This window comes from Narcine bancroftii, chromosome 3 (assembly GCF_036971445.1).
Source record: "Narcine bancroftii isolate sNarBan1 chromosome 3, sNarBan1.hap1, whole genome shotgun sequence".
NCBI classification, from domain to species: domain Eukaryota; kingdom Metazoa; phylum Chordata; class Chondrichthyes; order Torpediniformes; family Narcinidae; genus Narcine; species Narcine bancroftii.
The window spans coordinates 270962419-270975528 of NC_091471.1; the positions used below are offsets into that span (position 1 = coordinate 270962419).

At 41.8% G+C, this 13110-nt stretch overlaps 1 long non-coding RNA gene across 1 annotated transcript in view; it reads left to right on the forward strand.

The window, feature by feature from the left end:
* The first annotated feature begins 9280 nt into the window (after positions 1–9280).
* The window catches only part of LOC138756487 (uncharacterized), an 88602-nt gene continuing 84772 nt past the window's right edge, over positions 9281–13110 (forward strand). Inside the window, exons 1-2 of the long non-coding RNA XR_011353095.1 lie at positions 9281–9429; positions 9559–9652. This is a non-coding gene — a long non-coding RNA (uncharacterized lncRNA). The remainder of the gene's footprint in view (positions 9430–9558; positions 9653–13110) is intronic.

A 13110-nucleotide genomic window follows, 5' to 3' on the forward strand; every position in this document is an offset into this window, starting at 1 on the left:
AAGATTTTTAGGATGGTTAAAAAGTTCCAAGATGTACTTAATAATATTTTAAAATAAAATAAATTTCAGCTTGAGGAGATGAGTCAAATCCCTGCATTGCAGCAGGTAATGAAAAGTCTCTGTTGTAAAATGTCTTTGTCTCATGGATTCCAGGTATAAGAAGCTGGGTTCTTCTCTTTAAGACAAGGAAGATGAAGAGGAGATTTAGCAAACATTATTAAAATTGTTATGAGCTCATGTAAAGTAAATAACAAAGAGAAGCTCCTTTCAATAGTTGAAAGGTTCCATAATCGAAGATACGACCTCAGTGTAGTGTGGAGAAAGTCAAGAAGGAGGATCAAAGGATTGGCTCTGAAACAGCCAATGCAAGCTTGATGCGACGAATCTTCTGCAGTGCTATGTTATCCTCCGATTCTGTCATTGTTACGTCTTAGAAGTGATTGCCTTGGCTCCTTACATTGCCAAATTCTACCCAATGTGCACCAGAAAGTTTAACCTCAATGATCCATTTGGCATGTTCCTTGCATTTATGTCCTTGCATATTAGTTACAGATACAAATTACTCGAGATGGCAGAGGCCGACAGCATCGAATCCACGCTGCTGAAGATCCAACTGCGCTGGGTAGGTCACGTCTCCAGAATGGAGGACCATCGCCTTCCCAAGATCATGTTATATGGCGAGCTCTCCACTGACCACCGAGACAGAGGTGCACCAAAGAAGAGGTACAAGGACTGCCTAAAGAAATCTCTTGGTGCCTGCCACATTGACCACCGCCAGTGGGCTGATATCGCCTCAAACCGTGCATCTTGGCGCCTCACAGTTCGGCGGGCAGCAACCTCCTTTGAAAAAGACCGCAGAGCCCACCTCACTGACAAAAGACAAAGGAGGAAAAACCCAACACCCAACCCCAACCCACCAATTTTCCCCTGCAACCGCTGCAACTGTGTCTGCCTGTCCCGCATCGGACTTGTCAGCCACAAACAAGCCTGCAGCTGACGTGGACATTACCCCTCCATAAATCTTCATCCGCGAAGCCAAGCCAAAGAAAGAAAAGACAACTACAAATTAGGAGGCCTTTCAGGTCCATGCAGTTCTCACAAAAGTACCCCCTCCGCTCCCCCCAACTCTTTCATTTTTCCTCTCCATAATTGCTCAATCAGCTTACAATAGATTTTCCCTTACATGTCCATCAATTTCCCATTGATTATTTTGACATTTACCCACCCTAACTGTTGCCAATTCTCATGAAATTGAGATTTTGAAGGAAATGTGGGAAAAACCTGCAGAACTGATCACTGTCACAGTGAAAGCTTGCAGGCTCCTCGCATACAACACAGGATTGACCCTGAGTCCCCTCATCTGTGGGGAAGGAGAACCAACTGTTGTTCCAACCTGCCACCTGTAAATTCGTTATAAGTGCTCCAATGAACACTTAATTAAAATAATAATGGCAGGAACAATGTACTGGCAATTGTTTCATTCCTATTGAAATTTGAAAACCATTGCTGCCCCAATTTGCAATGTTTTATGTTATGAAAGATCTGCATTAAAAATGTTTTGACCATGATTTATCACTTGTATCTGCCAATATATTGTATTCATCCTAGTAGAAACATAAACACGTTTGTATAGATTCTTTCATTACCTGAGGATATCCTAAAGCACTTTGTGACCCTAATGAAATGCAGCCAACATTATGAGGCAAGAAAGAGTGGCCATGTTGTGATGTTAGAAATGCAGCAACAAGCTCCTACACATCGCCATCACATGACTAACTTCTAAAAGTTAGTTAAGAGATGAATATTCACCAAATCAGAAAGATCTCTTCTTGTATGCTTTGGTTGGACCCTTGAGAATTTTTACATCACCTGAAAGGAGACTCGAGATCGCGGTACAAAGTCCTATCGCAGAAGGTAATATCTTGGACAATGCAGCCCTCCCTTTCCAGCTTTGCACTGGAGTATTCCTTTGCTTAGGACTTGAACCCAGATCTTTTGGTTTGGACTGAAGGCCAACTTTGTTTCACCTTTCTGAAATACTATACTGTTCCAGCAAATGTTGATGATACTGGGCAATCAGTAACTTTAATACCATTAGTGCAGAGATGTGGAGCCACAAGGAGGGTGTAAAGAGACTGTCCAGTATTACAATCCTTTCCTAGCAACAGCATTGTTTATGGGCAAGTGGCTTTAAAGTCCCAGCAAATAACGGTGCCAGCTAACGGTACCATTCGCTAATGCATCTTTTCTTGTTGATAGTTGTGCTATTCTTTGTTAGTGAAACAAGTTTGCAGTCGCTGTGATTATAGTTAATATACAAAAGTGCTGGAGAAACTCAGCAGGTCTCCCAGCAACCTTAGGAGGCAAAGATATATAACCGACGTTTTAAGCTTGAGTCTCTTCATCAAGGTCTTTGTGAATTAATTTTTGCCATTTTTCAGTGACCAAGCATCTCCTAGCCAATATGTTCACACATTGAGGGGGGAGAATAAAATAATAAGCAATGATCTGAAACCTTCAAATGTCTGTCATATCTAAACCAAAAATACTGTTTGTTCTGACTAGGATTCAGAATAATGACATATTTGCATACCACTGGCAGGTATCAGCATTCTTTGAGCTGTAATCCTTAGGGAATACTACAAAATCCCTAATGCTTCCCACATCGTATTTGACTGGATCATCCTCAATGTTATTTCTCACATGGCATTGATTGGTGGAGCTAGAGTATCAAAATTAATTGGAGCAAGCCCACATCACTCACATCAGACTAATCTCAGTTTAATGGAATAAGTCAACTTGACTCATGGACCAATTAAGACAATTATTAGTGCCTTTATCCCACTTGAATGAAGGAGACCGGTGTCGTGTTTTCTTTTCGGGATAGTGCTATAAGACAAACATTTAAGTGAAGATTGATACTATTCTCCAGTCACACTACTGCCTGTTCACTTTTGCCTATATACTAGATATTCAACCCAGGACATTTATTATCTCTCAATGCAATAACTAGTTTATAATGGCTAATTAAATTTTAGTTTCATCTTTTAAAAATTATAATTTAGATTTCATTATGAGATACACTTCATTTAAAGAACAATTATAATATTAATGTGATGTGGTATTTGACACGATGCAACATTTTCAACCAATTAAGATGCTCCAGGGAAGCTTATCCCAGCAACAGATATTAATACAGTCAGCAACAAGCGAAGGGAAACTCTTAATAGGTTATAGTCCAATACAGTAAAACCCGTTATCCAAAATTCAAGCAACGGGCAAAAAAAATTGAAGAATATAAATTGGGCAACAAAACACAGGTTTAAAATTGGAGTGTCTCATCAGTAGTTTGCAACAAACAATCTCAAGCAACTGGAAAATTCAGTTGTATGGCATCTACCAATTCCCATAGGTGCTGGATACCAAGGGTTTTACTGTATTTTGGAAAAAGAAAAAAATGGTTGCAGATTCGGGAAGTTCTGGAGTAGATTACAAATGTCTATTCTCACTCAGTGACATCATTCTAATCTCTGGAATTGATGGGTTGATTTCTCGCTTCGAGGTTTGAGCTGAAGAGGTGGTGTGGAGATCCCATCTACACCTTTGAAGACAAAGCGCTATTATTAAAAAGTTTAATGTAGGTTATTCATCCACTCGTATCAAGTAAATGTAGGGGTAGAAAGTTGTCCTCAGTTATTTGAGCTTGACATGCAATAAGTTAAAAGCTGTATGTAATAGCCTATTTCTGAAATTCTGTTCCATTTATGTCAAACTTTTTTTTATTATCAATCAATATGTGGTTGCTTTGGAAAATGGAGTAAAAGATAAAAATTTATTTTGTTTCACAGGCCTTCAAATAACATGAATTTGGAATTTAATAGAATTTAATCCAGAGGAGTGTGAGGCAATCAATGTATATGGGGAGCTGCAACAAGCAAATAAATAGTTACGGATTGGGAGAATTTGGGTGTGTTAAAGTCCCCAGATCCCTACAAATAGCGGGAAGGTCATTAAGATACATCATATTCTTTCCTTTATTAACAGAGGCTTGAGAGGGGGTTGGGGTGGGTAAGCTATACAAAACTTGTTAGGTTATAACATGGAGCTCTGGGTACATTTCTTTCCAGGACACAATGGAAAGGTATGATTGCAGTGGAGATTTTGCAGAGGATATTTACGTAGATATTGCTAGGGTTGGAAATTTGTTGCTATGAGAAAAAACTGGATAAACTAGGGATGGTTTCTCTAGTACAAGAGAAAGAGAAGCATAAGAGAGTTCCTTCAGAGACACTGAGTGTCTGTGGATTCACCACCAGCCCTCCAGCAGCCTCTGCAACCGCACAGACGCCTGTCCAATCTATCAACAACCCAATCCAAACCTCTGATACGATCATGTGCCCTTTAGCACCTGAGGCCATTCAGGAGCCCCTCTTGCCATCAGCGCCCTCACAAAGCCCAGTTTCATGAGTCCCTCAACTTTAACTCGCTGACTGCCTGCACCCCGTGTGGGTCCCTCAGCACTGAGCCCCTCGTTGGTTTGTTGCCATGGTCACCTTCCCTGTAGGGTCATCTCCACTACTTCATCTTCTCAACAGGGGGTGTTTTCCACATTTCTGGTGCCCTGCTCCCCTCTCTAGCCTGCAGCCAGCACAGACCCCACCATCTTGGGTGAACCATCCTTTGGAACTAATTGTAGGCTGGGAAGCATTTCCTTTCCAAAAGGCAAACATGGGAAGTCATACCATTGAAATGTTGATACCATAAATGGAAATATTTTATTTTCAATATTTAACTGGTCATTGGGAAGGGTAAAAACCAAAGCTTGCTGGACAAATCTGAACCCACCCCAGTAACGGAGATATCTTTGTACCTGCATCTGTCAGATACTTTCTCAATTCCTATTAAGTAGAGTAAACATAATGATTTGCTGTGTTGCTGTCATGGTTTAACTGTTGCTAAGTGGTAAATGTGAATCCAGAACAAAGGAATATCCGGATTCATTCAGCCTGGTGCTTGTTTAATGTTTGCCCACTTGATATTTTTAATTTCAAGCGATGACTCTTGGGTAAGGCCCAAGAAATGGATGTGGAGTGATGACCGATGAACTCAGTCAGTTACAATCATCGGGGCACTGCAAGGTTGGTTAGAGCTCCCACTGTTTCTGCAACAAAAAAAAATTAAATTTAGCTTGCTTTAGTGATCGTGTGACAGATTATAGATATGTTTTTGGGAGGTAAATTAGGGCAGGTTTTTTTTTTAGTATGGTCACAAAGGCCCCAGAGCCTTTGCAAAAGCTTTGGAGAGTGCCCAAGAGACTTAACTAATGGATTGACGTTTACAAAAATGCAAAGATGAAAGAACTTGTCGGAGCCGCAGACTATCTTGAGTGGAACTTGCTGTTCTAAGAGGATCATGTGGTTTTGCAAGCAGAGAGAGTAAAATAGGTTTTCTCTCAGTGAGAGAGAGAGGGGGATTTCAGTTCGGCAGTCTTACAGTCAGCAGCAGCAGCTGGGACTGGAACAGGACAAGCTGGGAAGCTTGTGGAAAACCCCATTTGGAAGCTGGGTTGTGAGTGCTTAGTTCAGCCTTGTCAAAGCCTTGTGGTTCATGCAAGAAGAGAGGACTGGCTGCTAATGTTTCATTTGAAATAAGAAAAACTAAAAGGAACTCTGTGGTGACCTGAAGGAAAGTGGTTATCATCTGGAGAACCCTGGTGGGGCAAGATTCTTCGGCAAGACACTGAAGTGGCTGATTAAAAGGAATCAGTTATGGATGTCCAGCGAACAACAAATCTATCTTTGAAAACCAATAAGAATTTAAGAGAGGGTTGGATGTGTACATGGAGGTGAGGGCGTTGGAGGGTTATGGGCGGAGAACAGGAGGGTTGAGCTAGTGGAGTTGTTCTATTGAACCGGTGTGGACTTGAAGGGCTAACATGGCCTGTTTCCGCTCCGTAAACGGTTATATGGTTATATGGTTAAAAACCTTCCTGAGCAGTAACCATTTATCTTTCAAGCACCAGAGCCTGGTGAACTTTATAAATGTTAAATTCTGTGCACAGTATAAGAATTGCCTGCAACCAGTGAACTTGGAGGAATGAGGTGAGATTGGACTGTGAATCAAAGAACTTTTCTGAACTTACACACACATTACCTACACATGCGCTTAGAATTAGAAGGGGGTTAAGTTAGGCTAGTAAAGTTAAAGTGTGATTCTGTTTTCATGTTTAAAGATAATTAAAAGCAGCTTTTGTTTGAGTAACCATTTGACTTGGTGAATATCTATAGCTGCTGGGTTTTGGGGCAGCTGACTAAACCACCTCCATGCCTGGAAAGTTTTGGGCACAGCACATTCATGTCAGTTTGGTGCCCTTCAGAACTTATAGAACAGGTCTGCACTGCTCCCTCAGCACATGCAAAGAACTTAGACCTTGATCCTGAGTTACTGATTCTAGATGCACACATGATAGTACAATTGTATACCCATTGAAATCAAATTTCCTCTGATGTCAGTGGAACTTACGTGAAATATTACGCAATGTACATTCACCACTGCATTGCATATGTGACTCAAGACTAATTATGATTCATTTGTGTTTGTTTAAGGCAGCTGTCTCAAACACATGAACATTTCAGCTCTGGTGATTATTAAGTGTTCTTTCAGAGCCTGTTCCACCCCCACAAAAATGATGCAACAAGATCCAATTTGACTACATTTCACAATGGCTCTTCCTTCACATAAAATAAACATAAAAGATGGGATAAGCCATTAGCTCATTGAGTCTGCTCTATCATTTGACAAGATCTTGGCTGCTCTTCTTCCTCAACCGCACTTTCCCACTGAATCGCGATGTAACTAGATCATGGAAATTGAATTACTACTTTTTTACAGCATTGTTACAGTATTGTTGGAACCCATAAATACTGAGGTCTTCTTATGTGAGGATTCCAGAATAGCGTTGCTGGGTTTTCTGTGTCAGCTTCAGTTCACAGATGGTTTGATACAGTAGAAGTTCTTGCAGCTGCCAGCATTTAACCCTATAGAAGCAATCTCCACATTTAGTCCTTAAGTGAAATACCAGAACATTAGCAGTATCTTTCCTTTTAAAAGGAGGCGCTGATACTTTAATGAATTCCGTAATGAAGATTGAGGACAGGTGATGGGGTCTGAGTGCTGCTGATAGAAGGTTGCTAGGAAAACCCCTGTAAAGAATAACACACCATGAGTTTGGTAGTTTTGAAAATTGTGCCTGATCGGACTGCTCCTGCATGTTAAAGAGAAAACTGCTCAAGCCTGAAACGTCAGTTCAGTATCTTCATCTTTGCTATATAAAGGACACTGTTTGACCTGCTGAGTTTCTCCAGCATCATTTTTTTATATAAAACTCGCCTTCCCTGCTTGAGTCATTGTTTATTTTTCTTTCTTTTTATTTACAGGTGGTGTTGTGGGGGGGGGGGGAAGTTGTGTTAAATATCGGAACAGTTCTCACGGCCGTTCCCCATTCCCCTGCTTGAGTCATTGTGATAGAGTTACAGAGCAAGGATACTGTCCCTTCATCCCAGCCCATTCTTGCTGACTAAGCTGTATATCTGAGCTAGTCCCATTTGTCTATGATTGGCCCATGATCTTCCCTCTAAAATATTACTATCCAGGATATCCTCCAAATGTCTTTTCTGTGTAATTATAGCAGAATCAGAATTTATTGTCATTAACAATAACTGTTTTACCTGCAACTACAACTTCCTCGGGCTGCTCGTTCTACATATCCATCACCCTCTGTGTGAAGAAGTTGCTCATCAGGCTGCCCTTAAATCTTTTCCCTTTCATCTTAAATCTATGCCCTTTAGTTTTGGACTCCTTTGCTTTGGGAAAATGACCACAACCATTAATTTTATCCTTGCTCCTCGATTTTATAAACTCTAGGGAACTCCTGTTTCTTTCCATCATCTGGGAAAGTTCAGTTAGCTAATTAATGACTGTTCAATGCCCCAGTGTCAGTAGGTGATAGAAGTTAGGGGGAGTTGATTGGAATGTGGGAAGAATATAATGGGATTGCTGTAAATGGGTGATTCCATATTGGCATGTGCTCGATAGGTCAAGGGGCTTGTTATTATGAACCATAGAACACTACAGAACAGAAAACAAGTCATTCGGCCCTTGTAGTAGGTGCTGAAAACATCATACTGTTAGTCCCACTGACCTGAACCCATTCCATAACCCTCCAGACTTCTCCTATCCATGTATCTATCCAGTTTATTTTTAAAACTTAAAAGTGAGCCCACATTTACCAAGTCGGATGGCAACTCGTTCCACTCTCTGAGTGAAAAAGTTCCACTTAATGTTCCCCCTAAACCTTTCCCCTTTCACCCTAAGTGCATATCCTCTTGTATTTATCTTTTCCAATCTAAGTGGAAAGAGCCTACTTGCATCTACTCTGTTTATTCCTCTCATAATTTTGTAAACCACTATCAAATCTCCCCTCATTCTTCTTTTCTCCAAGGAATAGAGACTCAATCTGTTGAATCTTTCCCTGTAATTCAATTCCTGAAGACCTGGGAACATCCTAGTAAAATTTCTCTGCACTCTTTCAATATTACTGATATTCTTCCTGTACCAATGTCTTATACAATCTCACCATAACATCCCAACTCCTGTGCTCAATACTTTGATTTATGAAGGCCAAGATGCCAAAAGCTTTCTTCACAACCCTGTTTCCCTGCGATGCTACTTTCAGGGGACAATGTATCGGTATTCCCAGATCTCTTGGTTCCTCTGCACTCCTTAGTGCCCTACCATTTACTGTGTATGTCCTACCTTGGTTTGTCCTTCCAAAATGCAACTCCTCACACTTGACTGCATTAAATGCTGAATGATTCTGACCAGTCCACTCTGGGATTTCTTTTCTTTTCTATCGTTCCATTAATATCCACTTGTTTCCTAAACCTCTAGAGTCTAGACCATCCTGACAGCATCTATTCATCATCTACTTGTAAAGAAATATTTCTGGTCACTTGCTTTTAATTTGTCTGACTCTTTTTTTTGTATTTCTTTGCTTCATATCAGTGTGATAATGAGAATGAGTTTATTATCATGGACACCGAATAATGTACATATGCACCAAAATTCTTACTTCCTGCAGCTAAACACGTACTTCATGAAAAATTGTAAATATTGTGAAATTAAAACGAGATCATAAATACAATTGATAGATATAAATATTCACAGTTACCATAGTGCAAGAAAATAGTGGTGTCATAATTGTGCAGACAATCCTTTGTGTATCTTGTTTACTATGGCTCATGGCATGTTTTGTCTGACACTATAAGGGCACATACAGGCTTTACAAGTCTGTAATTTAACTTATTCATTTATGGGATGAAGGTGTTGGGGAAAATTAATCCCCTATCAATAGATATACTTCAGAAGGTGGTATGTGATGTCATGAATGTACTCTGACAATAAATCTGAACTTTGAACTGGTTAAAAAAAAATCTGTGGTGGATCATGTTGTTCTTCATTGATTATGACCCTGACAGTTTTGCTCTTGGTTTTCTCCAGGATCTGGATGGCGCTCCGATATATGTACAGTGCCCCACGTGGCACGATCACCAACACCATCCACAACTTGCATGAACATGGTGCCTTGAAAATAGTAAGTAGTAAGCTGCTTTGTGGGGAATGTTTTCAAATAAGCTTGACAGGGAAAAATATTAGAACAAGTGGGGGTGCATACACAAAAGGCCATCAACACAAGAATCAGTATTTGAAGGATATACTGTGATTGATCAAACAGTGTGATTGATCACATTCTAACTATTGCCACAGCTGGTGCCAGAAAAAATGGAAAGTATTCTAATAGTTGGCTGACACTGAATATTAGGCTGTAATTTTTTGGATATTCAGATTCTATAAAGCACTTGAACACTGACAGTTTTTAACGTCAATGTAACCATTCAGCTGAGACAGTTTTGTAACTGTCGGCTACTTATTATCGTATGAGGACAATAATCCCATCTCTTATTAACAATTCACTTTTGATGCCAAGAGCTTTCTGAAGGGATCCATTATATTTGGAATTCAACAGCTTTTGTTGAAAAAAAATCTGCAATGAAGTGATGACTTTAACTGTGTGGGTGTGTAGTATCATCAAGCTGCAGCTTCACTTGGTGCTGTGTGGCTCACACCCACCAGCATTTTCTGCATTGTACTTCGCTTTTCATAATTCATGGTTACTAAGGAGGAGCCTTGTAGCGTTTTTGAAGGCGATTCTGCCAATTGCTTGCCATCTGAGCCTTTGGGATAATGTCAGGTCTAATAGAGCGATGAATGTGTAAAATGAAGTAGAGCCCTCCCCCCAACACACACACACACACACACACACACACACACACACACACACCATTCAATGCACATAGAGGCAAAATGCTTAAATCAATCAAGAAAGGTTAAAAACAAGATCTGCTAGATGGAGATAGATATCAGGTGACACTGTTTTCTTATTATAAAAGCTATTACTAAAGGAATATTTTGCCAAATTATAAAAGCAAGCTAATTTTAGGTTGTTTCCAAGAGCGGGTGGGATCAGACTATCTGAAGCTGTTGTCAGCCACAATTTCATTTCTTTGGCTGGCCTTCGGACTAATGCAAGAAATATTGAGGAGATTAGAGAGCCCTGGCGTGCCTACTGACTGGGTTTCTGCCTGAGTAAATTGCTGCCACCTTCAATCTCCTGTCAAAGACTCTCAGAGGCTTTTTTTTTCTTGCAATGACACGGCAACAGTCAGCTTAATCGAATGTAATCACCCCTTGGTGAAAGCTGTCAGGTACCAAACATGATTGTACCTCTGAAGCCGTCACACAGCCAGGGGTAGATTAATTTGATCTTTATCATTGCGATGGTTTGGAGGATTTCAGTTGTAAAGGTGCTGAATTGACAAATGTAACTTCCTGATTCAATTTTTCCCCTTATTGAAAGGCACAATTTTAAATTATAGGAGAGAGAATTAATCTGTGAACTTTCCATATCTCAGTTTGCAAAAGAACCATCTCAAAACATGAGTAGTGGTTTTCAGTATGTCTTTTTACTCATCCTTCCGATGTGCTCCATGAGAAAGTTTGGACTTTGACAAGAAGTGAACCATGGTAGAAACCAATATTATTAACAACTACTCTACATAGAAGCATTTGTATATATAATCATTGCTTACATCAACAAACTTGGGGTGAGGGGCCGTACACAGCCTTTAGAGCCTCGTAGAAACCCCTGAAGTCGCCAATGTCCGCGCTGAGCTGTGTTCGTTTGGCGATGCTAGTCCACCACTCATTTTGGATCTCCCGGAGTTTGCGCTGAAGATGGCTGCATGCGCGACGGAAGGCTTGTTTCTTCTCTGGACAGGACGGCTTTGTAAGGTGAGCCTGGTGGGCAGCTCGCTTCTTTGCCAGCAGCTCCTGGATTTCCTGGCTGTTTTCGTCAAACCAGTCCTTGTTTTTCCTGGAGGAGAAGCCCAGTACCTCTTCAGTGGATTGCAGTATGGTAGTCTTCAACTAATCCCAGAAGGTTTCAGGGGACGGGTCCGTGAGGCGGGTTGCAACGTCGAGCTTTGCTTTGAGGTTTGCCTGGAGGTTTCCTCTCGCTTCGTCTGACTGCAGTTTTCCAACATTGAACCTCTTTCTGGGGGCTTTATTGTTCCAGGGCTTTGGCTTGAAGAGAAGGTTGAGCTTGCAGCGAACCAGCCGGTGGTCAGTGTGGCATTCCGCGCTAGGCATGACCCTGGTGTGGAGCACATCTTGTTTGTCACTTTCTCGCACCAGGATGTAGTCCAGGAGGTGCCAGTGTTTGGATCGGGGATGCATCCAGGTGGTCTTAAGGCTGTCCCTCTGCTGAAAAAGGGTGTTTGTAATGACAAGCCGCTGTTCTGCGCAGAGCTCCAACAGGAGGCGCCCATTGTCTGAGCCCGCTGCGCAGCTCAGACGGCAAAGTCCTCCTCAGCGACAAGATCTCCATCCTCAACCGATGGTCAGAACACTTCCAATCTCTTTTCAGTACCAACCGCTCAGTCCAAGATTCCGCCCTGCTCCAGCTCCCTCAACAGCCCCTAAGGCTAGAGCTGGATGAGGTTCCCACCCTGGATGAGACATATAAGGCAATCGAACAACTGAAAAGTGGCAAAGCAGCAGGTATGGATGGAATCCCCCCAGAAGTCTGGAAGGCTGGTGGCAAAACTCTGCATGCCAAACTGCATGAGTTTTTCAAGCTTTGTTGGGACCAAGGTAAACTGCCTCAGGATCTTCGTGATGCCACCATCATCACCCTGTACAAAAACAAAGGCGAGAAATCAGACTGCTCAAACTACAGGGGAATCACGTTGCTCTCCATTGCAGGCAAAATCTTCGCTAGGATTCTACTAAATAGAATAATACCTAGTGTCGCTGAGAATATTCTCCCAGAATCACAGTGCGGCTTTCGCGCTAACAGAGGAACCACTGACATGGTCTTTGCCCTCAGACAGCTCCAAGAAAAGTGTAGAGAACAAAACAAAGGACTCTACATCACCTTTGTTGACCTCACCAAAGCCTTCGACACCGTGAGCAGGAAAGGGCTTTGGCAAATACTAGAGCGCATCGGATGTCCCCCAAAGTTCCTCAACATGATTATCCAACTGCACGAAAACCAACAAGGTCGGGTCAGATACAGCAATGAGCTCTCTGAACCCTTCTCCATTAACAATGGCGTGAAGCAAGGCTGTGTTCTCGCACCAACCCTCTTTTCAATCTTCTTCAGCATGATGCTGAACCAAGCCATGAAAGACCCCAACAATGAAGACGCTGTTTACATCCGGTACCGCACGGATGGCAGTCTCTTCAATCTGAGGCGCCTGCAAGCTCACACCAAGACACAAGAGAAACTTGTCCGTGAACTACTCTTTGCAGATGATGCCGCTTTAGTTGCCCATTCAGAGCCAGCTCTTCAGCGCTTGACGTCCTGCTTTGCGGAAACTGCCAAAATGTTTGGCCTGGAAGTCAGCCTGAAGAAAACTGAGGTCCTCCATCAGCCAGCTCCCCACCATGACTACCAGCCCCCCCACATCTCCATCGGGCACACAAAACTCA